We start from the raw sequence: 26,536 nt of genomic DNA, 5'->3' as shown, positions 1-26,536 counted from the left end.
CATGCTGGAGGGACAGGTTCATAACCCAGATACTGTCCATGGTATGGAATAAACTTCCCATACATGTCAAGCAGATCACCTCACTGGCCCTCTTCAAGAGAAATCTTGATGAGTGGATGGGAAATAGAAAATTCACCTCAGGGATCACTCCAGTGGCTTTACTCGGCAGAGGCACTGGGAACTAAGGTTGGGTGGAATGATGCCAGGGTAATCCTATGGGCTAGGTTTGTAAAGGCCCCAGAGCCATTAGCCTAGTACACACCTATAAACCTATGAACCTATGTAATGGAGGTTTGCAAAGAAATGTTTGATTAAAAAAAAAAAATATATATATATATATATATATATATATATACACACATACACACACACACACACACACACAAAGATTAAAACAAATGCAAACAAAAATATAGCATAGAAGTAAACAAATTAAAATCTATAATCTGTAAAGTGGGCCACGAGCTAGAATACAGGAAATGTGAGTGGTAACAGAGCAGGTGTCTGGCCCATCTCAAGCTACACATGGCATGGCTACATAGTTCCCCAACTATGATATTGTACCCACTTTATCAATACAGATCCTTAAGTGAACAGTTGAGATGGCCTCTTATTTGTATTTCTCATGGGCACAATAGCTCATAGTTTTGAGAAACAAGCTTCAGTTTCAAAATTATTCAGTAGTGGTACATGAATCTAAAATTTGACATACAGTACATGATATTAGAATAAATGTATCTGCCATACAACAAAAACAGCAAAAATAAAACCACATGCAAATGTTGAGCACTTGAATGATGGGCTGCATTGTTCTAAAATGAACTTTTTGAACTTTGCTGTTGTTTGTATATATGAGATCTGTTGCAGTGGGGATTGGTGAATTTGCCTTATGTCCACTCTGTTGGAATATAGGAGTAAATAGATAAATAGATAGCTAGATAAATAGAAAGATAATTAGCCTAATGCAATGTGCTGAACAGCAAGCAAAGAACAGGGGGACAGAAAATATATATTTTTTAATTTCTGTGATTCGATTTTGTATGCATTTGAATCTTTGTGATTCTAACACATTTACCACTCTGATAGGAGTTCAAAGTTTTGTTACTTTGAATGACTGTCATAGACTCATATTAATAGATAGATAGATAGATAGTTAGATAGATAGATAAATAAATAGACATATGCAGTGTAATAATTCACCTGTGTATGTTAAACTATGTGTTTATTTAATACAAATAGTTAATTTAAGAATGGCAACAAGACAGACTTGTTCTCTTTCTCTATTTATTATTTCTCAGCACTGGAGCATTAGAAACTTCATTAAAACAAAAGCTGTACTGAAGGAATCAAAATAATTGGCAATTACCATTCAAAAAATAATGTTATGGAAAGCATATGTAGAAGTGAAGAAAATCTACTTTCTCAAGTGTCAGTTGCCTAAAGTACAACACTGACAAACAGAATTCCAGCTGCTCTTTTTTATAGGAAATAATACCTAGTGTGATTCCCAAGAGTGTGCCAGCAAAGATTCCCTTATTGTGGGAGATATCTCTTATCCTCATGTTTGTGTGACTGGGGAGTTGATATGTATAAGTCTGGGGGGTAAGCTTGTGCCTCAAATGACGGTTCAGGAAAACTCCCCGTTTCTGCTCATTTGAAGTCAATGCATTTTTGTTTGCTGTTTGGTTTCTTGGCATGTTGACATTTAAGGTTTCATAGCAAAATTGCAGAAAACAATTTAGGTACCACATCTGTAGTTTTCACTAAGGCATTCATTTCAGGGGACCTGTGGAGGCCTGTAATCTTTATTGGCAATGATTGTGTCCTGAAGCTTTTTGACAAAAACAAATTATACCCTCACATTTCAAACAACTGTTGATATCTCTAGAGCTATATGGGTTACTAAACTAATATAAATCCCTAACTTTACAGCAAAAACAAATCTTTATAGTAGTACTGTTTATTGGATTCTACATCTTAAAATGGATTATATAAACCATAATAAACACAGTAAATATTGTCTTACATTTTGTAAACAATTTACAGTATTCTAGTTACCACTCAAGCTACAGTGTTTTATTCATCCATCTGTGATTTTTTCATATGAGGCTAAGTAGTTGCATATGTATTACCTGGTTGTTAAGATATTTAGAAAAATATAAAAATTATAAGAATATAAATAAAAAAATACAGATAGCATTTATCATAGCTTCAACATCACAAGAATAGAGAGAGGACAAATATCAGTGCAGTTGTGTCGTCCATCATGAAAACTTTCAGATGAATTATTGCATGGTTTTGAAATTATTAATGCAAATATAAGTAGCCTATATTAGACTCCTAAAGGCGTCAGGAGGAAGTAATTGCAGAAGCACCTGGAGGCATCACTGGACTGTATTTAGTTAAAACAAATTTGAGAACATGTCTAGATTTAAATTTCATGAAAATAAAACAAAGACATTTTTTAATAAACCAGAATCTAGCTCCTCACTTAAAATGGAATCACAACTGGAACTGCAAACACATTCAGTATCTTGAAATCCTTTTATCAAGCAGTTTGGAAAATATGATGCAAATAAAATATGACAGCATAATTAAAAGTTTAAAATTAAACAGTTGTTAACTAAAATCAAATATTTTACACTGTTGAAGAAAGGCTTATCTTAATAAATTGATAGCATTGATAAACGTTCTAGGTGCAATATATATTACCTGTGTATCACCAAATAAAAAAGTAAACACTTTTGTTAAGCTTTCTATGGTACTCAAATAGGCAAAAAATAAAAGTCATACCAGAAAATGGAGAAATTATAAAATAGGGTTCTACAATATTGAATATACATCTGGGCCTCTGTATTAAAGGGAATAGCACAATGGACTGATAAATTATAGAAAATGGAAGGGAATTAGTAAGGATATGTGTAATAATAATAAATATAAATGGTGTTACAAGTAAGTCAATAAATATAACCAGAAACAAAGCTGCATCATGGCTCTCTAAAGAGACAATACACAAAATCCTATTAAGAAATAAGATCTGGTCTAAATAGAGATGTACTAAAAACCCAACCAATCACCAGAACTACAAACACCATAGAAATGCTACAAAGAAATCTATACTCCTTGATAAAAAAACTATTACTTTAGACTCTAAGACAAGCATCAACAAATGCCACAAACTTTTTAGACAACTATAAATAGACTTTTACACCCAGGCCACTCCAAGACACCAACCCCTTCAGGACTTTCCTTAAGCACTCCTAAGGAGATTACTGACACTTTCAATACCTTATTTACAGAAACTGTACAATCTCTTGCTAATTCCCTACCTCCTGTCACCATAACCCTCCCATTCCCCATGACTAGCAAACTCCCTACCTTTCAACTAAATCCAGTCCCTACATCCTTCATCTTTATCATACTTACTAAACTTAAACCATGTACCCCATCCACTGATTTCCTACCAGCTGAATACCTGCAAATTGCAGCTAAAGTACTTTCCTATCCTATTTCCATACTAATTAATAGAAATATTACTGAAGGTTCTATCCCATCTCTCTGGAAAATCTCACATATAATTCCTCTTCATAAGGGTGGTAACTCAACCAAAATATCTAACTATCACCCCATAGCTCTACTCTCCCCCCTAGCCAGAATAATGGAAAAATGTATCCACCGCCAGCTACTTGATCACCTTCACCAATATAACCTTCTAGCAGACAGTCAACATGGTTTTAGGCCCTTCCTTTATACTACTAGTGCCCTACTATCCTTCTCTGACTGCATCAATAAGCATTGCAACAGCAAGCTCTCCACTGCACTCTTCACAGACCTATCAAAAGCCTTTGATATGGTGAACCATCAATTACTACTAGATATACTAAAACAATTCTCACTCAACACACAGGCATTACAATGGTTCAAGTCCTACTTAGAAAACAGACAGCAAGCTGTTCTCTGGGAAAAAAAAATTCCACTCTTCTTCCTATTACTCTTGGGGTTCCACAAGGCTCCATCCTGGGACCTCTCCTTTTCTCTATTTTCATCAACGACCTACAGCTAAATATTCCTCAATCTACCTGCATACAATATGCAGATGATTTCATACTAGTGTGTTCTGCCACCTCATCTGCTGAGCTCCAAACCATCACCCAGACAGTATTTAACTCAGTTGAAAAATGTTTTTTGCAACGTTGCCTCCTACTAAATGCCAAAAAACTAAATTACTGATATTTACTCCTACACTGAAGTCCCCCCCCATTGATCTTACTGTCAAATCTAGCAATATTACTATAATTACACCTGACCTGACCACCAAGCTCTTAGGCATAGTAATAGATCAAAATTTTAACTTTGACACACATATTAACACTACTATTAAAACTGTTAACAGAAAACTTTTCACACTTTATAGGATAAAATCCTTCCTCACCTCTGAAGCCAGAACCACCATTGCCCATACCCACCTGATCTCTACCCTCCTCTATGCTTCATCTATTTATACAAATCTTTCCAAAACTAACCTAAACAAACTGGCAACCTCCTACAACAACATTGCCAGATTTGCTACGGGTTCACCATATAGAACCCATCACTGTTTAAATCTCAAACAGCTAGGCTGGCTAGAACTCCAAAAGCAGCTACTATTTCAGCAACTTACTATTACCCAAAAGATTCTCTTTCATACCAACAATGCTCCTATTCTTAGTAGCATAGTCTCTCCTTATAGAAATCTTACTACCCTTCAATCAGCAAATAAATAACAAGTAGCCATCCAGAAATCCCTTAATAAAGCAGGGGACTCCCTCTTCTCTAATTCCATGGGTAAGATTTGGAACAGACTGCCCAGCAGCCTACAATTACTTTCATCTTTAACACTTTTTTCAAGCACCAACTAAAACTACACCTTAAAGCACATTGGTTATGCCCATGTACTAACCCAGATTAAGACTAACTGTCAAGTATACTGCTTTTTCCCCTTCTATAACCCACTAGTGGGCAAATAAGCCCTCCTCTTAGTTAATAATGTAGTTTCTTATTTATTTCTTATTACATGAAACTTACTTTGTACATTTCTAAAACCCTACTCCTGCTCCTGGCACTTTCATTGTCAGTTTTTGCATTAATGCCACCTATGTTATATATGTGTAAAGTTCTAAATTGGCATAATAACTAGTTAGAGACTCTCATCCCTTCCCCACTCTTCTGTATAACTAATGTCAAACTATATACCTCAGATATACGCTTCTCAAACTACTGCATTGCCACAACCTGCATTCATGTTTTTCTATTGATGTTAGTTCCTTCTATGCTAGCCTACAGCAATAATGTATTTAATCATTTTTTAGCGTTTTATGCCTTTACTCCTTGATGCTAGTTTTACTGTGTTAGTCTGTACCTTTACTGTAATTGCATTTTTAACATGTATTAGTTTTATGTTGCTGTTTTGATTTGTATTCCTGTTACATTAGTTTAATCTTGGAGCTTATCTCCCTGGGTCTCTACTGAAAATGGACATGTATCCAGTTGGACTAACCCGATCAACAAATGTAAAGTAAAAATAAAATAAAAATAAAATGCTATTAATCTGAGTTAATTATTTTCAGTTCTTCATTTTTAAGACAACAAATACGTATTAGATTATCATGACAATTCAAATGTTTAAAAACTTTGGGAGGTATTCAGAAACAAACAGGGCAGCTCAGTGCACTCTGAAATAGCATACTGAACAATGGCATGCAGGGAGATGGTCATTCAGAGACACAGGTAGTTTGATCATGCTACCAGAGAAATAGCTCTTTATTATTGTCCTATTATGACTGTCCTCAGCATTTATGTCTTGCATAAGTCCTTGCCATAGCTATTCACAGAAAGCCTTACCTGCTTTATCCTTCTTAAGAATACAAATGTCATGTGTCTTTATAGGGCCATATATAGCATCTCCATCTTTTGTGTGGTGATCTTTTCCAGCTGTTGCTATCCTTATAGTCCACTGACAAAATATATACACCTGTGGGTTATACATGTGGATCAATGGGTGCTGCATAACTGTTCATGTAACTCAACATTATTTTTAATACTCTCCCCACCCCAGCCCACTTTGGTGATTACAGCATTGTGTGCTACTGTAGTACACCATTCCAGCACTGTGTTTGTTTATTTTTTTTATTTACATTTGTTGACCGGGAGAGTCTGACTGGATTAATGTCCATTTTCAGCGGAGGCCTGGGGAAAAAAAAGCTCCAGCATACAATTAGTCATACAAGCAAAAGATACAGTTAGTCAGACAAAGATACACAACTTATAAGACATATTGCTTGTCATATACAACAGAGTAGAAAATATGTAAGCTCGTAGCTTTAGTCATAACTGAATTTGGAGAGGACATGTTTTCCAAGTGGCACTGTTTATTTATAATAAGACTGGAGGAAGTGGACAAAGATTCCTGGGGAGGAGAATATTCTATTGTGCTAAAAATACATGCCTTAAGGTGTTGCTTTTTAAAGTTAGGAGCTAGCGAGGGGTGTGGGAAAGAGGGGGTCCAAGATCACCCAGGGTTAGCAAAGGCACATATCCAGTGGGATGTGAAATAAAGTTTGAGTTTATTCTTGAATTTAAATAAGGAGGACTCCTGAGTTAGATCTGGTGGCAAGTGGTTCCAGATTTTGGTAATGTAGTTGGGATAGAGGGAGCTGCCTGCTGAGTTGCGTGATTTTTTAGTCTTGAGTAGTAGTTTTTCAGGGGATCTAAGTGGCCGTGCACTAGTGTGGGGAGTTATTAAAGATTTGAGAGCAGGTACCTTATCAGGGTGGTGAAGCACTATGAGCCGTATTAAGATGGTTGTATTGAAGGAGATTAGGGAATTTAAGCCAGTTGAGTAGTTTAAGGTTTTGACAGTGATGTGTACAAAATTTAGAGTTGCTGGTGAAATGGGCTATGTGGTTGTAACAGAGTGATAGTTTGTGTAGTTCAGTCTTAGCCAAGTTGCTAAGTATAGGGGATGCATACATAAGTGTTCATAGGAGTTGGGAGCGAGCAATAGTGGATCTAGTTTATTGGGTTAAGAATGCCCTGTTTCTATACAGTGAACCAGTTCTTTTGTTTGAATTTTTTATGGTTTGGCTTACATGGAGGTCAAATTTTAGATGGTTATCTATATGCAACCCTAGCAGTTTTGTGTGGGTATCTGGAGAGATAATAGTCCCTTCATTAGAAATCACAGTAAAGGTTGTGGGAGGGGACTGCCAGGTTAGGGTGAATAGTAATAATTTGATTTTTTTGGGATTCAAGATCAGTTGGCAGTTGGAAAGCCAGTTTTCAAAGGTATTAAATGTTATTTGGGTTATGGAATTGGAGTTTGAGTGGGGTGTAGGCTGTACAAATCAAAGTGGAGTCGTCGGCGTACTGAATGCAGGTGGCATTGGGGATTGGTGTGGGGAGGTTATTTATAAAGATAGAAAAAAGTAGTGGTCCCAGGATTGAGCCCTGTGGAACCCCAAGAGTGACTGGAAGTAGGGAGGACAGGATGGTTTGCCAAAGTACGGCCTGACTTCTACCCAGTAAGTATTTTTGAAATCAATGAATGGCCAGCTGATTAAGGGACAGCTTTTCCAGTATGCAGATAAGTTGGCAGTGGTTAACCATGTCAAAAGCATTGGAGTGGTCAAGAAAGAGGGCTGATGACAATTGAAAATTATTCCTGTTATTGTTAATAATATTTGTGAATGAGAGGAGTGCAGTTGTGCTATAATGGGGGCCCAAATCCATGCTGTGATCAGCTAGTAGTTTGTTCTGGGTAAGAACATGCATAGCTGACTGTGAATTCACTTTTGTAAGATTTTGGCTAGTGGGGACAGTATAGCGATTGGCTTGTAGTTGGACATTTCTGTAGAACTCCCCCCTTTATGTAATAGTATCACATGTGATACCTTCTAAATGGAGGGTATGGTACATTCTTTGATGAATCTATTGATTAGTGTGGATATGGGTAGGGCTATGGCATCTGAAGCTATTTGGTGGGGAGGCGATCTGCAGCTAGTGTGGTGGGTTTTAGTTTGGTAAGACGTTTCCTGATGTAGTTGGTTGAGATAGGGTTGAAGCTAAAGGATAGTTTACTATTGGGTGCTAGAGGGTGGTTATTTGTTAAAGTGAAGTTATGCTGGTTGGCTAGGGCCTGGAGTGTTTCTGTAAAGAAGGTGTTAAAACTGTTGGCTATACATTTTGGTTGTGAGCCTTTGCATGTTGATGGGGTGGGGATGGTTGGTCTACCTCGGTGAAGTAATTTTTTAATACCTGACCAAAATTTTTGTGGGTTTTTGATTATTTTGCTGAATGTGATAAAAATATTCTTTTTTGTCTTCAAGATGGACTTTTTATGTCATTTCTGAGTTGGTGGCACAGTAGGTGATCATTAGGTGATTTGGTGGTTCTCCACTGTGACCAGGCTTTATTCCTTGTTTTAATTTTAATTATGGTATTTTTACTCAACCATGGGGCAGGATTCTGTCTAACACTAGTGGTCCTAGATGGTGCGTGAGATTCTATGATTGTGAGAAATATAGTATTTAAGTAAGAGACAACATTTTCAAGGGGAAGGTGATGTAGTATGGACCAATTGCACAGCTTTAGTTCATCCTGAAATAGCTTAGGGCTGAAGTATTTGGTAGTTCTAATAGTTTTATAGATGGGGCGATGGACATATTCAGGCTTGGCTTATATAATAAAGGTGGGCAGATCACTAATTGATCAGGTAGTACTCCAGATGAGTATGTAGAACTATGATTATTGATGAGTATCCACTCAAGGATACTTTCCCATTTTGAGGATTTGTCTGTTCTGGTGGGAGATGTAATCAGTTGGGTGAGTCCATACAGGTTGATGTGAATGGAAGGGTTGTGAGAGGAGCAGGTGGACCAGCCTATATTAAAATCCCCAAAAATAATAGATTCCTGAGGGTGGTTGTTAGAAAGCCATTATAGTAGACTCTCTAGAGTTTCTATGTTGTTCCCTGGGGGAATGTAAGAACATGTGATGTTTATAGATTTATTGTTATTAATTCTTCGCTTAGCTACTAGGACTTCCACATTGTTGAATGGAGGAGGTTGTAGATTTCCTATGGTAATGTCTAATGAGTTTTTATAGATAATGGCTACCCCACCTTCTTTTTGGTAAGTCTGTCTAGCCTAAGTATATTATAACCTGGGGGCAGTATTTCACTGCCTGATGTATTGGGGTGTAGCCAAGTTTCAGTGATGCCAAGTATATCTGGAGAATGTGTTGCCATAAGGGCATGAACATTGTGGAGTTTGTTTTTTATACTCCTAGTGTTTATGCGCATTGCTTGTAATGAACCAGTGAGTCGAGAAATAATCTGATTGTTGATGGAACTGTTAGAAATGCTATTAGAGTTGTGAAGTGAAGAAGGGCCAGGGTTAGGGTGAATATCACCACCCAGCAGGATATTATTTTTGAGGTTAGCAATGAGTTTGGATAGTTTAATGGCTAGTTGTTGATAGTATTTGGATTTGGATGATGATTCATTAGTTTTAATTATGGAGAAGGGACTACATATTGGGTAGTAAACATTAGTCCAAGGTAGGATAAGAAAGTTATAGTTTGGACTACTTGAAAGAGGGATTGCTGTTTGACTATTAGGACTTTGGCAGTCTGAGAGCAATTTAGTTTCATAAGAGGTTAGGTGATATAGACCTACCAGTAGGGGAGAAGGAGCAGAGGGAGAAGAGGAGTGGGAGGAGTGTTAGAATGAGGGGAGGGAGTCATGGCAGAATGTGTGAATAATTGTAGAGTGAGCAGTTTTGTAGGAGGTGTCTTAGTATTTGGAGCAGGGTTGAATTAATAATATATGTTCTGGATAGGTTAATGAAAATGGGGGTGGAGCTTGGGATGTTTAATTGTAAAGGTACTGGGGTGGGTGGGAAAAGGGGGTAGGGTGAGGCACGCAGTGAGCCTGAGTGTAGCGAGGGCGAGTGGAGCGGGGCTAAACCAAACAACAAGATTTATCAGAATCAACAAGTATTTAGTAAGTACTCAGCTCAACACCTTTCCTTATACTTTAGCGTTCATACTTCACCAATTCTGCTATAGAATCTAGGCTTAGTCACTGTTTGATAAGCAGCCTTTGTTTTACCATAAGCCAATTATTTAGACATATTTATGCTATACTACAGGGATGTTAGGGGCAATACCCATGCAGTGGACACAGGGAAGTGCTGTCTATGACAAAGTCTTGATGGGAACCATGGTATTGTAAACAAGCCCCTTGTTTGTTGTTAAAGTGGGCATTTAGACTCCATGGGCACTTGAAAAGTTTCTGCAGTGTTTTTCTTTCAGAAAATTGACTTTTTGGGTTGTCAGCCTTTCTGGACTGGGGCAAAAAATAGAGCCCTACAATGCAAAGTGTAAATTCTTAAAACAACTGAAATATCATATGCAAGAGCTATTGTCCACTTCTACCATACTAAACAACTACAATAAGTCAGTGATACAGTTGGATCAATAACAACAGCTTTGTAATATGAATGCACTTATCTTCCCACTGAACAATATTGTCTACATGCTAAACAACAGGGTGAATGCTGTTACCAGATCAAAAACACGCTAACAACAGAGTTGACACAATTTTCAAATCAGAGTACAGAATAACAGTCACAGCAAAAGAATTAGCTTATATTTTTAAGTAGTTTCTAAAACTACAAATTTCAAGCAGGCTGTATCTATAAAAACAGCAACAAACACAATCCTGTCTTTGTATACACAGTGTATATGTGACTGAGAGCTGCTGGTAATATTTCATAGTATTCACTGAAGATAAGTGAAGGAGTACATTTCTGTAATAAACTAGCAGTTCCAAAACTCAGATTTAGTTGAGCAATAGTTTAATTAGCACTAGTTACGGAGTCAGAGCATCAGCATGGGACCGTGCATAGGGTATGTTTTTAACAATGGCGCTGTAGACAGGTCTATTAGTAACCTCGTCAGCATGAGCAGGAGGTGACTATTGTTGGCGTATAATTGGTTGGTTGGTATGCAGTGGGCTGGTCCAAACCAAACAACAAGATTTATTAGAATCAACAAGTATTTTGTAAGTATTTAGCTCAACACCTTTCCTTATACATTAGCGTTCATACTTCACCAGTTCTGCTATAGAATCTAGGTTTAGTCACTGTTTACTAAACTGCCTTGAAGCCAATTGTTTAAATATATTTATGCTATACTACAGGGATGCTAGGGGCTATACCCATGCAGCGGACCTAGGGAAGTGCTGTTTATGGCAAACAATCTTGATGGGAATCATGGTATTGTAGACAAGCCCCTTGTTTGTTGTTAAAATGGGTGTTTAGACTCCATGGATACTTGAGAAGTTGCTGCAGTGTTTTTCTTTCAGAAAATTGACTTGTTGGTTTGGCAGCCTTTCTGGACCAGGTCAGGGGATACAACCTTGGCAACTCAGCTGTGGTCTCCATTTCCTCTCATTATTGCAAAACAGCTTCAACCATCATGTAATGGAAAAGAACAGATCCAATGAAAATTCATTGTAGTGCTGTTTGTGTTAAACTGAGTGTAGTTTTATTCTGAACTTCATTTAGTTTACCACACTACTCTGAAGTCCTTATTATTTATTTCTAGCTGTTCACCACCTGGTGTTTGCAGCACATAATATGGTAGAAGTAGGTATGTTGGCATTGCTTACTTTCTGTCAGAACCCCGCACACAGCACAGTTTGTGCCCAGTGTACTGGAGACTTCATATTCCTTTTAGCATGTCATGCAGTCTGCATGCATACAATATGCTGTTGCAAACCCTAAGTATCAGGACAGTGACCCAACCTGACATATTCCCTGTGCCACATCAAGTTGAGCCCTCCCATAGAAGGACTGGTCCTGCCCATTCCCAGGTAGGACCCACCTAGCATGTCATATCTCTGTTTTTCCCTGTTCTCTGTCACCCCACATATTCCTTTACACTGTTATCCCTGTGGCATCCATTCACTCTTGTGTTGTTGTTATAGTCCTGATGTTCATTGCCAGTAGTCCTGTCTGTTGTCAGTTTGCATATATGGCATTATGACATATTGTTCATTACAGTCAAATTCTTTAAACTGTTCATCATAATGAGTTCTCACACAATATGGCCTTGTGAGTTTGGACTTTGTAGCACAGTGAAGGAACATGACCATAACTTTCAGTTGTTCAGATTTTTGCCTCATATTTTTAGTCTGTTCCTCATAAAATTTGTACTTTTCTGTCAAGTTATTGAGGAATGAAGTTACTAAATAATGACAGACATCTGAATTTCAGATTTCACATCCTTCAGAAAACACATGCTAATGCAAAACCTTTATTCTAGCAACTTTCTAGTTATATACAAGTGATAATTATAATCTGTCCCAGATTTTGGATCTCTGCCTCCCCACACCATTAATTTTGGTTTAGTCCAGAATTCTTGCCCTAAGAAGTTGAGTGGTATGAACATGATACATCTAAGGGCGCAATTCTGAAACATGAGATATACACCTTAAGTTTACCATTTCTGATCAAAAACAACCCTACACAAGTGTCGGAACACAAAGATGTGGATCACTGCTATTGCCTGCCTGTTTGCCATGCTAAATGCTAATGAGGCATTCCATGGGAGCCATATGATTAATTAGCCTAGTGCACTCTTTCAAAGCTATCTGCTGGAAGGCATTTATGCACCAAAAGATTCAGAGAATTGCTAGTTTTCATAAATTAGCATGGCCAGTACTGGCCATTTATATTTAAATACAAAGTTTAAATGCCATGTTCCTCCATCACATTAGGGGTAAGTGTTGAGAAGTTTAGTAGTCAGGAATTGGTAGGGAGTGTATGAGAATATGTGTGTGAAGAGTTGCATATATGAGTGTATATGCAGTTGTGTAATTGCATTGGAGGAAGCAGTGAGAGATTAGGAAGGGATAAATGAGGTGTGTGTGTGTGTGTGTGTGTGTGTGTGTGTGTGTGTGTGTGTGTGTGTGTGTGTGTGTGTGTGTGTGTGTGTGTGTGTGTGTGTGCATGCGCATGTGTGTGTGTGCCTGCACACACGTGTATGTACATGAGTGTGTGAGAGTGTGTGAGAGTGTGTGAGAGTGTGTGAGAGTGTGTGAGAGTGTGTGAGTGTGTGAGTGTGAGAGTGTGAGAGTGTGAGAGTGTGAGAGTGTGAGAGTGTGTGAGTGTGTGAGTGTGTGAGTGTGTGAGTGTGTGAGTGTGTGAGTGTGTGAGTGTGTGAGTGTGTGAGTGAGTGAGTGAGTGTGTGTCAGAGATGGGGTGGCTGGCATATTTCTACACACATTAAGACTAATAAGCAAAGCCTGCTACATTGGGTCAAGGGGACCATGAATGACCAGGGATGACTCTGCAGACACTGGTCAAGGGGAACCACTAGAAATCAGGGAGAACATAATGTGCCATAACAGCACTTAAACATAAAGGGGATTGAAAAGAAACACTAAATAATAGGGACAACACAAAAGATGTGGGTTGAGAAAGAACACTGAAGATGTGGGTGGGGGAGAACATTAGACAACAGGGATATTCCATATTGGGTGACATAGGCACTTAATTAAAACCTAAAAATTTTGAGGCATACTATTATAAGCATGTTGTTAAGGCACTAAAAGTGAGTACAACACTGCATTCTCCAAAATACGATATTTGTTCTCTGCACAACCACCACTAGTTACCAGGGATGTGATGAACAAAAACATGTAATTGTTAAAAAAAAAAATCAACTGCTAAGAATAGGGAGAATAATTTGAACTCTACACTCATTTCAAAGTTAACCTTTGCATTAACCCACTGCACTAACTTATAAGAAAGAAAGCAGCCTTTTTAACATATATTAAAGATCTCAGGCTGCATTCCATGCCTGCAACAGTTTATGATGTATTACGGAGAGAGACAGGGAACTGCAGGCATACCTATCAACCTCATAATGCAAGAAATCAAGACAGCTGTAATTAATGGTGGAACAAAACCAGGAGCAGGTTTTAATTATGCTGCCTACAAATCTGTAGAGATGTCACTAGTCTTAGCAGTTTTTGCACTAGCATTGTTTACTGAAGTATATGAAGTGCGAAATTTTAATATCTGGCATTAAAGTCTGAGTAAAATTGATCTGTTATTTTTGAGGGCAGGAAAAAAGAGACATACTGGAAGTTTCCACAACACAAGGTCAAGTATGGGGTGTGTAGTATGAGCTGGTGTGTGTGTGTGTGTGTGTGTGTGTGTGTGTGTGTGTGTGTGTGTGTGTGTGTGTGTGTGTGTGTGTGTTATGTCGTACACTGAATGAGGGTGGAGTGCCTGTGGTAATGCAATGGCACAATGCAGTCATTGCCACTATTAATTACAGCAAGAAGGTGCTAATTAGCACTCAATGTAGTTAACAGTGATTCATTGTACAACTGGTGAGTTGTTATATATAAGCACGGAGGTTGGAGCTTCCCCCGCATAAGTTGTGCAGGATGGATTGTTTTGCTTGTTCCTGCAGAAAAAATAAAATAAAATCAGCAAAATAGTTTCATACATTTGAGACTTGGATGTTGTTTCCTTCACAACATAACACAAGGTATTATCAGCCATAGTTGGCAATTTTGTGTCTGCCATTTTACAGATTGAGAGGTTATGTGCATGCATACAGTCACAGCCACTGCAAAGTCTGTATTGTTTTCTCTTCATGGTAATGTATCTTTACATTGTGTTGTCATGCTGCTGGTGATGCACATAATGTGGTATCCAGTATATGTAGTCATGGTCACTGGGTTACCATTTTTAGTCCAGATTTAGACCTACAGAGAGATTTATCCAAGCAACAAGTTTAACAGTGTATCTGCATGGCATAGTAAGGAAAGCAACTCTGTGGGCTAGCTACCTATACTGTTAAAGTAATGACCCTTGTAGAAAGGCAGATATTCCCCAATAAGAATCCAACACTTTTTGAGGAAGAAATTAAAAATCTACTAAGTCTTTCCAACAATAAATTCCACTATATCAACATAGCTTTAGTTCAGTCAAATAACAACACACCTCAAGCTTTTAAAGACTTCTCAATCTCTTCCATACATTCTCTTCCTTAAACACCAATAATCTACCCTCACAAAAAAAAACAGCAACCACAACTATACCATCTGGCCAAATATTGGTTATCCTCAACCTCACTGCTGTTTCTGTTAAGGTCACTGAATCCCTGCTACAGAATCTAAAGCTCTGTTCCTTAAATAAAACAGGCCTTCGCCCTACGTTCCCCAGGAAAGCAGCAGATAAAATTACTAGGCCTTCAACATTTATCTACATTCAATCACATACTTCAGGAATCTTTCCTCAGTCATTTAAGCATGCAATTATTTTCCCTCTACACAAGATCCCATTACCAAAAACCTTCATAAACTGTAGACCCCATCACTACAGTTTGTCCACTTGCTAAAATATTTGAAAAAAAATATTTACAATAACTTACTCAAACATATCAACAGCTTTAGCCTCCTCTCTGACAGACAGCACAGCTTCAGAAATGCCTTTAACACAACTAAAACATTACTAGCAGCCACTGGGACTGTTTACTGCAACATCAGTGAGACCGTCTTTGCAGCTGTTATTTTTGTTTATGTGACTGGGGCCTTTGTAACCGATGACCACAATCATCTCCTTACCAAACTTCACAAACTTTACTTTGGTCAAAATGTCATCATGTAATTCAAAAGCTTCCTTAATTGTTGGACTTTTCAAGTTTATGCCAATGATCAGTTGTATAATACTGGAACCCTAAACATTGCAGTCCCACAAGGCCCTAATTTAGGAGCCTTCCTATTTTCTCTCTTCATAGGTTCATACTTGGCTATCTGCCCTAGGGCATTTATAAGCCTAGCCAGAGTGTGTTTGGCTTTCACCACCCCTTGGAATGAGTATACTGTGCCCATTTTAAGGTTTAGTTTACTATCCCTCTGTCCAGCAGTGACACAGAAGTGACCCCCGGAGTAAACCTACGATCTCCCATCCACTCGTCAAGATTTCTCTTGAAGAGAGTCAGTGAGGTGCTCTGCCTAACATGGACTGGGATTTTATTCCAGAGTGAGGGGAGCCTCTGGGTTATGAATCTGTCCCTCCAGCATGTCCTAATTATTTCTGTGCTGAGGTTCAAATCTCTCACTTGCGTAGCTCTGGTGGATTTGGATTTTCTAAGGTGGAGCATGTCCATTAATTCCGGGTTGGACATGGCCTTGTACATCAGGCATAGATCGCCTCTGAGTAGGCGGTATGCTACTGAGTAGAGCTGGAGTTTCTTTAGCCGGGCAGCATATGGCATATGTTTGAGTCCCTTGATCCTCTTGGTGAGGTACTATTGGGGTCTTTCCAATTGCTGCAGGTGTCGGGTAAGGTACATCCCAAATGGGGCATTGTACTCAATTATGGGCCTGATGAGGGAAGAGTAAAGGGGACAATGACCTCTCCCGATCTAGATGTGAATCCCTTCATGATAAGGTGGGCAATATAGAAGGTCTTTCTAACCACTTTGGCAATGTGAGTGTCAAATGAGAGGTTACTGTCAACTTGGGTCCCTAGGTCCCTAATTACTTCTTCTGTACTTAATGGATTACCACCTATGTGGTAATTTGTGGGCACTTTGTTTTTCCCAAAGGGTATGACTATACACTTTTTGGCGTTTAGTTTAAGGCCATGGCTGTGGCACCAGGTTCCATTTCTATGAGACCCTTTTGAAGGATGCTTGTGTCCACTGGAGAATCAATTATGGCACCCAGTTTGCAGTCATCTGCGAACTTGGTCAGCCACAATCCTCCCATGTTAGCCTGTACCTCAGAAAAATAAATACCAAACAAGAGAGGTCCCAGGACCGAGCCCTGTGGGACGCCACGTCTGACATGGCTCCAGCAATTCTGACCTTGTGGGTTCTGTCCTTGAGCCAGTTTGCAACCCATCTTATGACATAGGGGTTTATATTTAAGCTGGAGAGCTTGATTATGATGCCCGAGTGGGGTATTGTGGTGAAGGCTTTTGCAAGGTCAAGGTAGGCTGTGTGAACTACCTTAACCTCATCAATGGCCTTGGTGACTGTTTCAAAGAAGTCGACCAGGTTCAAGAGGAAGGAAGTCATTACTGTCTTACCCAATAATCTCCATTAACCAGACCTTATTCTTTATGCTAATGGCATACATTTACTTCATGCAAATAACACCTCACTATCTATCCATGTTAACTTCAGCAGTCATTTCCTTAACTATGCCAATAGGCCAACCAAAATAATTTTCTAATTGACCACAGATAGACCAACATTATGCTTTTTTTCTACTACACAAAAAGCTCTGCACATGCTAAACATTAACATCACAGACATCCTGGGAAATGCTATTCCCTATATAACTGAGTACAAATACCTAGGAATAATCCTAGATCAATCAGTTACCTTCATCACTCATGCTGGTAATATTATTAATAAAGCTCTTACAGAGCTAAAAGTCTGCTAAAACATCTACTATCTATTATCCACTATTGCCTATAACTCCATAGCCAAGAACATTCTTCTACCAAAACTAGAATTTGGACTTCCATTACTATCATTACATTCTGCATAGAATACCCAATGGTGACATAACTGAACATAGAATCATCAGATTTGCCCCTCTAGCAGACCCCAAAACACATCTCTGCTCCCTACAGACTCTAAACTGGCTTTCCATGAGTCAAAGACCCACATATCTACTTTATACCTTACTATACAAAATCCTTCAAGAAAGCTACTGCCCTCCCCAAAAGAAAACTACCCATCAGAGACCAGGCATATTAACTGAGAAATAGCTAAGACAATACCATATTACTAAGCTGGCTCCCTTTCAGAACTACAATAAGTGAACACACCTTTTCCACAGTTGGTCTAGATCTGTGGAATAAACTCCGTCCTAAAAACATGTCCCAGAATCTCCTGCTTTGCTTCAAGGCATCACTTTCAGAATAGCTCTTTAATGAATCTGGCAGTAAATGCTTCAGAAACAATGGATAAGAAACAATAAGCAACGTCATAAATACAGCACTGCTATCACTCCTTAATATATTATTTTTCCATTGGTAGACATTCACTTCGAATGCATTTGTTTTAGTAGACAATGCTCTGATTTTTAACTTAACTTCTCAATATATAGAATTCTGCATCTTATAAATCTGTCATTTTTGCTTGTAGCATATACTTTTAGCTGTGTAACCTAGCCTTTATTCATATGTTCATACTAGGCTATTAGTCTGCATACTATTATACACCTAACCAATAACCTTGATCAAAATCAAACCCTTTAGCGTGTATCTGTGAAGTGAAGACTTTAACCATTATGCCAACCCACGTTCCTAAATAGATTAGAGTTGATCCAAACCACTGTCTCTTAACTTCTGAATCTGTTATTTAGACCACTACGCTAATGAAAAGCCTTGATCATGACTGAAAAGGGTCTTTAGACCAGCCCACTTACACAGTTACAAATAGAAATAAATAAGATATTTATACAGCTGCTGAAAAAAGACCATATGGAACACCTGTTCAGAAAGTATGAGGGTCCATATCATAAAGCTAAGGCCTGAAACCATCTTGTCAGGGCACTGAATGATGACACTGGCACCACCATCTCTGTTGAGTTCAAGAACAAGTATAATGACCTGCAGATGTGACACCAATACCACTTCTGCCAGTGGAAGAAAGAGGTTAGGGAGAAGGTTCACCTTATTATTGTCATCATTTTGTACTCAATTTGGCATTGTAATATATGCTTCTCTTTTGTTTTTGTTTGCTGTTGTTGTCCCCTCCCACCCCTGTAGGATTAACAACAGTGCAGTCTGCACCAGCAAGTGTGTCCTCCAGTGAGTAAGCAGCATTCCAGAAGCCTGTCTGTTTATACAATGATAAAGGTCACACTAAGAAAAAAAAAAAGAAATTAAAGGCTCACTGGTGGCAACTCAGAGGGATGGTTGCTAAGGGTCCTTATCTGAGAATGGTGTCTCTGGGTCACCTGTAGGGAATTGGATAGTTTTTGAAAGGGCAAGGAGTCATTAACAAAATGACACAAAGATTATTAATCTATGATGTCATGCAGTAGAAATGTAATCACTGTTTGCCACTTATTATTCATATTTTCATGTCTGTGTTCATAGTTTTAAAGCTGAGACACCTGCATTCAACTGAGGGGTATAATACAAAATGCCATGGTGGGAGACTGGGACAATTAATTGTCTAGAAAGTCCATTTATATCATCGTATAATGGAAATATATATAGTTGTTTTTTAGTAATTATGAAAATAAGCAATATTTCTATATATACTTAATGCTGTAAAAAACAAGTGACATAACTATTGCATTGCATTAGGTGAAACCTTAGATGCTGCTGAAGAAAACTGTCATTGATATTTGCACTGTAAGTTGCTCATCTTGAGAGATATTCAGTGTTGTTCATAGTGCTAGTTATACTTTTCATATTTTTACAAATATATCAATAAATATGTAATCAGAAAGGGATTTCCTGCTCTCATATGAAAATGTATGTCTGGTTAACAAATGTTTTCTAACAATATATGCACAGGTTGTATACTTTCCAAGATATAACAATTTGTGAAAAATGTAGCAAATACTACAATTCTGGGTTTGTTTATATTCAAATATATTATAGTATTTATGGAAAGACTATTAATGCACTGACTATTATCACGGTAAAAAAAACTTCTTACAAATAGCATTGCTTCTAGAAGAGTTTTAACAGCTTTTATTCTTCAGAAGACATTTAAATCTGGTTATCTTATGTTTTAAATTGATTTTTCAGAAACTGCTCCGGAATGTAATGATCTATATAGTCTGCTAGAGGTGTGACATTCCATACCAAATGGGCAATAGTGAGCATAATAGTACATGATACAACTCTAGCAGGACAGTAATTGTACATAGTCGTAGTAGTAAATATGAGAAAAAACATGGAAAGTCCAGCAGAACACAATAGTGCATTAAGTACAACAGTAGCTTGGTACAAAGGAAAACAACAGTGCATAGATATAGCAGTGCAGTATTTTATAACTTACAATACTATGTAGAGTCATCCTGCAATTGAAGACCTTGTACAGTGCACATTAAATTAGATAGCTACACAGAAGGGAGTAAATGGGACTGAGCTATTGGAGAGAAAAGTAATGTTGAGCAGGTGGGTTGAAGGTAAGAAGGAGGTGAGGTGCTGAAGAATGTAAGTTTATTTAATTATTTAGCATTTGTTGACCAGGAAAGTACGGCAAGGGCAGAGCCTATTTTCAGTGGAGGCTGGGGGAGAAACGCTCCAGACATATGTCTTTGGAAAGTAGAAGGAAACCAGAATACCTGGAGGAAACCCACATGAATGCAGGAAAGACATGCAGACCCCACACAGAAGGCACCCCAGCTGAGAATCAAACTGGAGAACTTTGTGGTGTGAGGTGACAACATTAACCGTTGCATTACTGAGACTGTTAGAAGTAAGGTCTATATTAGATCAGCGAACGCTTAAACAAGCAAACGCTGATTGATCGACCTTATTTTAGCGAAAGTGAAAAATATCAAAGCAGCAGAAACTCAAATTTTTTCCTAGGGAAAGAATTTGGTTGTCCGTTTCTGTTGCTTTGGTATTTTCAGTACTGTGGTGGAAAGTTACGGGTCAGATTCAGGTAAGTGTGCGATTGTGTGGATGTGAGTTTTAGGGTGGTTTAGGTGAGTTAGGGTTAGGCCTTGGGTAAGGTATATGTGCGATTGTGTGGACATGAGGGTTAGGGTGGATTTAGGTGAGTTAGGGTTAGGGAGCGGGTGAGGTGAGTGTGTGATAGTGATGGACCTTAGGGTTAGGGTTTGGGTTAAGGTAAGTGGATAGTTAGTGGTGTGTGCATAGTTTAGTGTAGGGTTAGGTGTCAGATTTTAGGTGTAATGTGTGTGGATTTCTGTTTGTTTGGTGTGCTTGTGTTGTGTGTATGTGTTTTGGATCAGCGATTTTTTTCCCTAGGAAAAAAATTGCTGATCTGACAGTTCGAGATTGTAAGCTTTTGCTTACATAAGGTTGATCAATCAGCGTTCGCTTTTTTAAGCGTTTTGTGATATAATATAGACCCTAGAAGTAGTATGTGAAGTAGTGTATAAGGATTAGTTTATTGAAAGGTGTGAACTAGAGGTTAACCAGTGGTGGAACAGGAACCCAGCTGAGAGTCCAGTTGGAGTCAACTTAGTTGACTTTTGAAGGATTTTATGTGTTCAATTTGCTTTAGAGAGGGAGAAAGAGAAGTGGACAGCTTTGACATGCCATTTGAGTATAGGGAGTCTCCTACTGCATTATTTGATTTGGCTATAAGTTGGTGCTTGTATGCTGAGCCTAGAGTTTTCTTTGGGGAGTAGAGTGAGGTTATGCCCATCAAAGATGGCAATTTTCTGGTTTATTAATGAGCTAATGACTGATTCATAACCAAGAGAAAGTTAGGGTGTTAGGCAACTCCAACCAGTTAATTAGTTTCAAGGCTAAGCAGTGGTGTATTCTTTGAGGTAGATTTACTGCAAATTTGTTTACTATATTATAGAGTTGCTTCAGTTTATTCCTTTGGGCAGGTTATAGGTTAGTGAGGATGGGTAAAACATATGGTTTGATCCTGTATAGACAGCCCCATTTTGGGTGTTTTTTTTTCTACTATTTTGTTTGTGTATTAGTTGAATTTCAAGTTTTCATCTATGAATGCTCCAAGTAGTTTAATGTGGTTTGCCGGTTCTATTTTGGTTTTATCCACTGATATAATATTAAAAGAAAGCTTTTGTGTGGAGTGTTGCTTGGAGTAAATACCATTAGTTAGCTTTTGGGGGGAGTAGTAGATAGTTATAGGATATCCAGGTTTTGATGGATAATAGGTTGTCAGGGTACAATGTTGGAGTTTGTCCAGTTTGGGGGCTGAGCAAATCAATGTGGAATCATCAACATACTGAATGATAGTGGCATGTTTGATTGCTGTATGAAGATTAAATAGCAGAGGTCCTAAACTGGAGCCTTGTGGAACACTTACAGATACAGGGCAGAAGGATTAAATGTTATTTAACCATTTAACAACTTGGAATCTGTTACCAAGATAACTTTGAATCTAGGAAAGAGATGAGTTAGCAAAACCTGTAGAGGACAGCTTATGCGGGTACTTTTGGTGTGATACTGTCTCAAAGGCTTTTGTGTGGTCTAGGAAAAGGGCAGACACCAGCTTACCTGAGTTTCTATGCAAGATATGCTGTCAGTAAAAGTTAAGAACTGGGTTTCAGATAGAAGCCTATTTTCTGTGACAACCTGAATAGTTGTGACTGAATACATTTCTCAAGGGTTTTTGATAAAGGAGGCAGTATTGCTATGGGCCGATGATATGATATGCTAACAGATGGGCTTCTTTGTAGAGAGATAAGGTGTGAGATTTTATTTCACACTGTTGGTACATAACACTCACTGATAGATCTAATAAATCTGTTTATAAGAATAGAGATCAGATAAGCTAGTGTATCAGCTGCAATTTTCAGATATTCTACAGGCAGATTGTTAGTGGCTAGAGCTGTTGCATTTAGTGTAAGCAGCTGTGCCTTAACAAAGAATGTTGGTAGAGGTAAGAAGGAGACATCTTTTGTGGTGGAGGTGTCTGGCTGTGTTATTGGAATGGATGAGTAGGGGGTTACAGTGGATGATTAGAGATGACATGCTTTCTATTTAGTTGTTATTAAGTTGATTTGCTATGTTATCAGCCTGCATATTTATGGACATGGCTGTTTGCGAAGAATGGCCCGGATTTACCAGTTTATTTATGAATATCCAGAAAGTTTTGGGGTTGTTTTGGTTATGTGTTTGGAATTCTGAGTAGTAGTATCCCCTTGTCAGCTTTGATCATATGTTTGATTCCTATACTTTTGTAGACTAATTTGAGTTTTGTCATGTTTCCATTTTTTCAGGACTTGTCTTGTTGTCATCATTTGGTATGTTTTGTTGGACAGGAAGATGGACTGAATTTTACTGTTTTTGTTCTCAATGGGGCAATCTCATTAAATATAGATTAAAATGCCCTATTGTATGTAGATACAGCTTCATCTTAAGATTGTGTTTTTAAGATGTTCCAGTTAAATAGACAATCTGCAAATGCTAGACCCATCATAGTTCTGTTTTGTTAAAGGAAGGTCTTGCCTATTAAATCTGGTGAACTGTTTGGAGAGGGTCTTCAAGTCATTTGATGAAAGTAAGATGGGCACACAGCTTACCTCAATTTGCCAAAGGCTTTTGATAAAATACCCCACTGAGAAAATGTAGACAAGCTCACTAATTTAGGTATTAATCATTTTATCACCCACTGGATAGCCAACTGGCTCACTGATAGGACCCAGGAGGTCAAAATAGGTGAGGTCACAATAAGACAAAACCAGACAGCACTTACTAAAAGACCTTTCTTTTTGGTTAACTCTAGCCTGTGTGGCTACCATTTTAGAACTTTTGTTCTTATTAGGAAGGTAAAACTTCAAATGTTGAAGATGTACATGGGTCTATATTATAAGACTGAAAGTGCAAATGTGCGACTACATAAAAGTTGACACATAATGCACAAAACCTAAAAATAGTGAATGGCCACGTAAGCAAATTTTTCTCTAGGGAAAAAACTTACACGACCGTTTGCAAAAATAATTATTTAACACCATAAACAGCTGGGGGGCTTTGCCCCCCACACATCCCTAACTAAATACACCAACTCTGAGATTGCACTATCGGGAAGGAAAGGGCAAATCCGTGAAATTGTCCAACTGTCTCCTTGCCCCATGACATATTCATTGAATCACTTAAATGCGATTTGATGAATATGTGTTGCTGTTTCTGTATTCACTCAGAAGCATTTTTGTGTACATATTTTTGTGTATTATTAAGTTAATAGGTTTTGGGGGGGTTATCGGGGGGTGTTTGTTTTTTGTTTGAGAGCTTTCAAAACATATATAATGTTTGCAATTACAGTTGTTTCAATGGAGTGTGTGATGTATAATGTTTGCAAAAAATTGCATTAATATGATTTGTTTTTCATTAATACAAATGTAAGATTGCCTATGTCATATGTGATAATTTAATAAAGATGTTTTTTGATGACACCTCTACCAATAGGCCAGTCACTAGAGGAGTCCTCCAGGGCTCCATACTGGGTCTGATCCTTTTTGGCATCTATTTTTCTGGAATGGAAGCAAATACTGAAGGTTTATGGCTGACTAAGTTTGCAGATGATTGCATGCTGAGGGTTATCATCAATTCTCCTGCAGTTAAGCATTCTGCAAAGAGGTCTATCCCTGACTAACAAATGGTGCCAAAGCCATGGTCTTAAGCTTAGTGCTAAGAAATGCATAATTGTTCCTTGGGAAGTCAACCGTCCTGGCTAATTACCATGTTGATAATACTCCCCTAAGTGTCAACCCAGTGGTCAGAGATCTGGATACACATGTAGACAGTAGCCTTACCTTCAACCACCCCATGGCCAGAGTGGTGAGGAAATCTTTTTATGCTCTGCAACGTATAACTAGGGGCATGATATCTAGGTCCAAAGAGGTCATTATCCCACTGAACACCACCCTTATCAAACCAGTTATAGAGTACAATGTTCCCTTTGGTAAGTACCTGAATAGGCATATCAAACAATTAAGCCAACCTCAGAGTTTCCTTACAAAAAATAGAAGGTGTAACAAACCTACCTTATTCAGACCACCTTAAAGGCCTTTTCCTCTACTCAGTCTCCTATAGACTACTGAGGGGTGTTCTATGACTGGCTTACAAGGCATCTACAAAATACACAACCATATAGTCAACTAAACCTTTATCCTGTGTTCCACTGTTCGTATATTATACCAAATATGCATATTTATTGATCCATGATTTTTGTCAGTTTATTTCTCTAAATTTAGGCCAGTGTTGGCCGAAATACATAGTCCACATTCAAATGTTTCTTTCTAATCTTTCTCATGCTAATTTCTTGTAAATTGTACTGGTTATGCTAATTAAACTGAAGAAAGAGGGTAGAAAAGTTTTTTTTTTTTTTTAAATGGGAAGGGGTTTAATGAGGAGAGGAGAGGAGAGAAGAACCCCCCCCCCCCTCATGAGAACAGAAAGCATTGTTAATCCAAATGACAATGAGTTGGATTTTATGCAACAGAAGGGCAACAGAAAAAAAATGAGGGGCAGGCAAAAAGGAAAATAAATAGATGTTTATAAGGGTAGATTCTAATGGGATTGTTCACACCCTGAGAGGTTACAATAGTTACAATTACAGTAACCTACAGATAGCTATGGAACAGTTTTTGATTTTTGAAAAGGGCTTAAAATATTATTCCTTAAGGAAATTTTAACATTTCTGATACTCTCATAGAGTTAAAACGTTTTACTAGGAAATTAAATTTAGCTCTTATGTTGGAAGACAAAAACAAGGACATTAACATAGAAAGAGTACTTGTGAAGAAAAAACTCTTTTCACCCTCCCCCCCCCTGCACCCTGTCTTGCATACCTTTGAGCAACCTTGCATGCAATACTTAAACCAAATTACAACTTGTCCAAAAAAGAAAGAGCATTGCTAGACGACTTAACAAGACATCCCAACCTTTGGATCAGGAAACCTGATAAGGGAGGGGGGGGCTGTTTTATTTGATTCCATTGATTATTCATGAGTGATATCCCAAATCCTTCAAGATAGTAACACCTATTCCCCTGTATCTGGAAAGGAAATAAATCTATAGTACCATAGAATTGACATGTTTTTAGAACATCTTTTGATTGATGAAAGAGTATCTGTTGGGGTATACAACTTTCTCAAAGTTGAAAAGCCTCTTGTTCCATCTATTTTTGGGATTCCCCAAATCCACAAGAATGTTATAAATCCCCCTTTAGGCCAATAGTGGCAGCCAATAGATCTAAAACCCACCCTTTGGCAGTCTTTATTGACAGATCTTATTTCTGGTATAAAAACTCATATGGTAAAGGATTCTTGGGATTTCCTAGCTAGACTTATCCCAAATTTAACCACCTCTCAGTTAGTTTTTTAACAATCAGTGTCGTTATTTTCTTCGGTCCCCTTGGAAGATGATCTAATTCTTTTTTAGGACAGTCTGTCAACCTTTGAAACTTTAAGCACTTAACAGATTAATCTTATTACTGAATTGACTTCTGTAGTATTGCAGAATAACTTCTTATATTTTGAAGGTGAAACATTTAGACTGGTTAAGGGGGTGGTGATGGGCACTGTGGGCAGCCCCACTTATGCTAACCTGGTACTTTTACCATGGGAGAGCATGGATGTTTTTTGGAACAGAATTTTCAAAATATCTAAAGCTCTATTTAAGATTTCTGGACAATATATGCATCCTTTGGGAAGGGCTGTAAGATTATGTTGTAAAATTTGAGAAGTATTTAAACAGGACTACCTTTTTTGAAATTCACATATCAATATAATAAGAACACTATCCGTTATTTAGATACT

The sequence above is a fragment of the Protopterus annectens genome, chromosome 5.part0, assembly GCF_019279795.1.
Source record: "Protopterus annectens isolate FY-2018-M chromosome 5.part0, PAN1.0, whole genome shotgun sequence".
In the NCBI taxonomy this organism is placed as follows: Eukaryota; Metazoa; Chordata; order Ceratodontiformes; family Protopteridae; genus Protopterus; species Protopterus annectens.
This window is presented reverse-complemented; position numbering follows the sequence as displayed.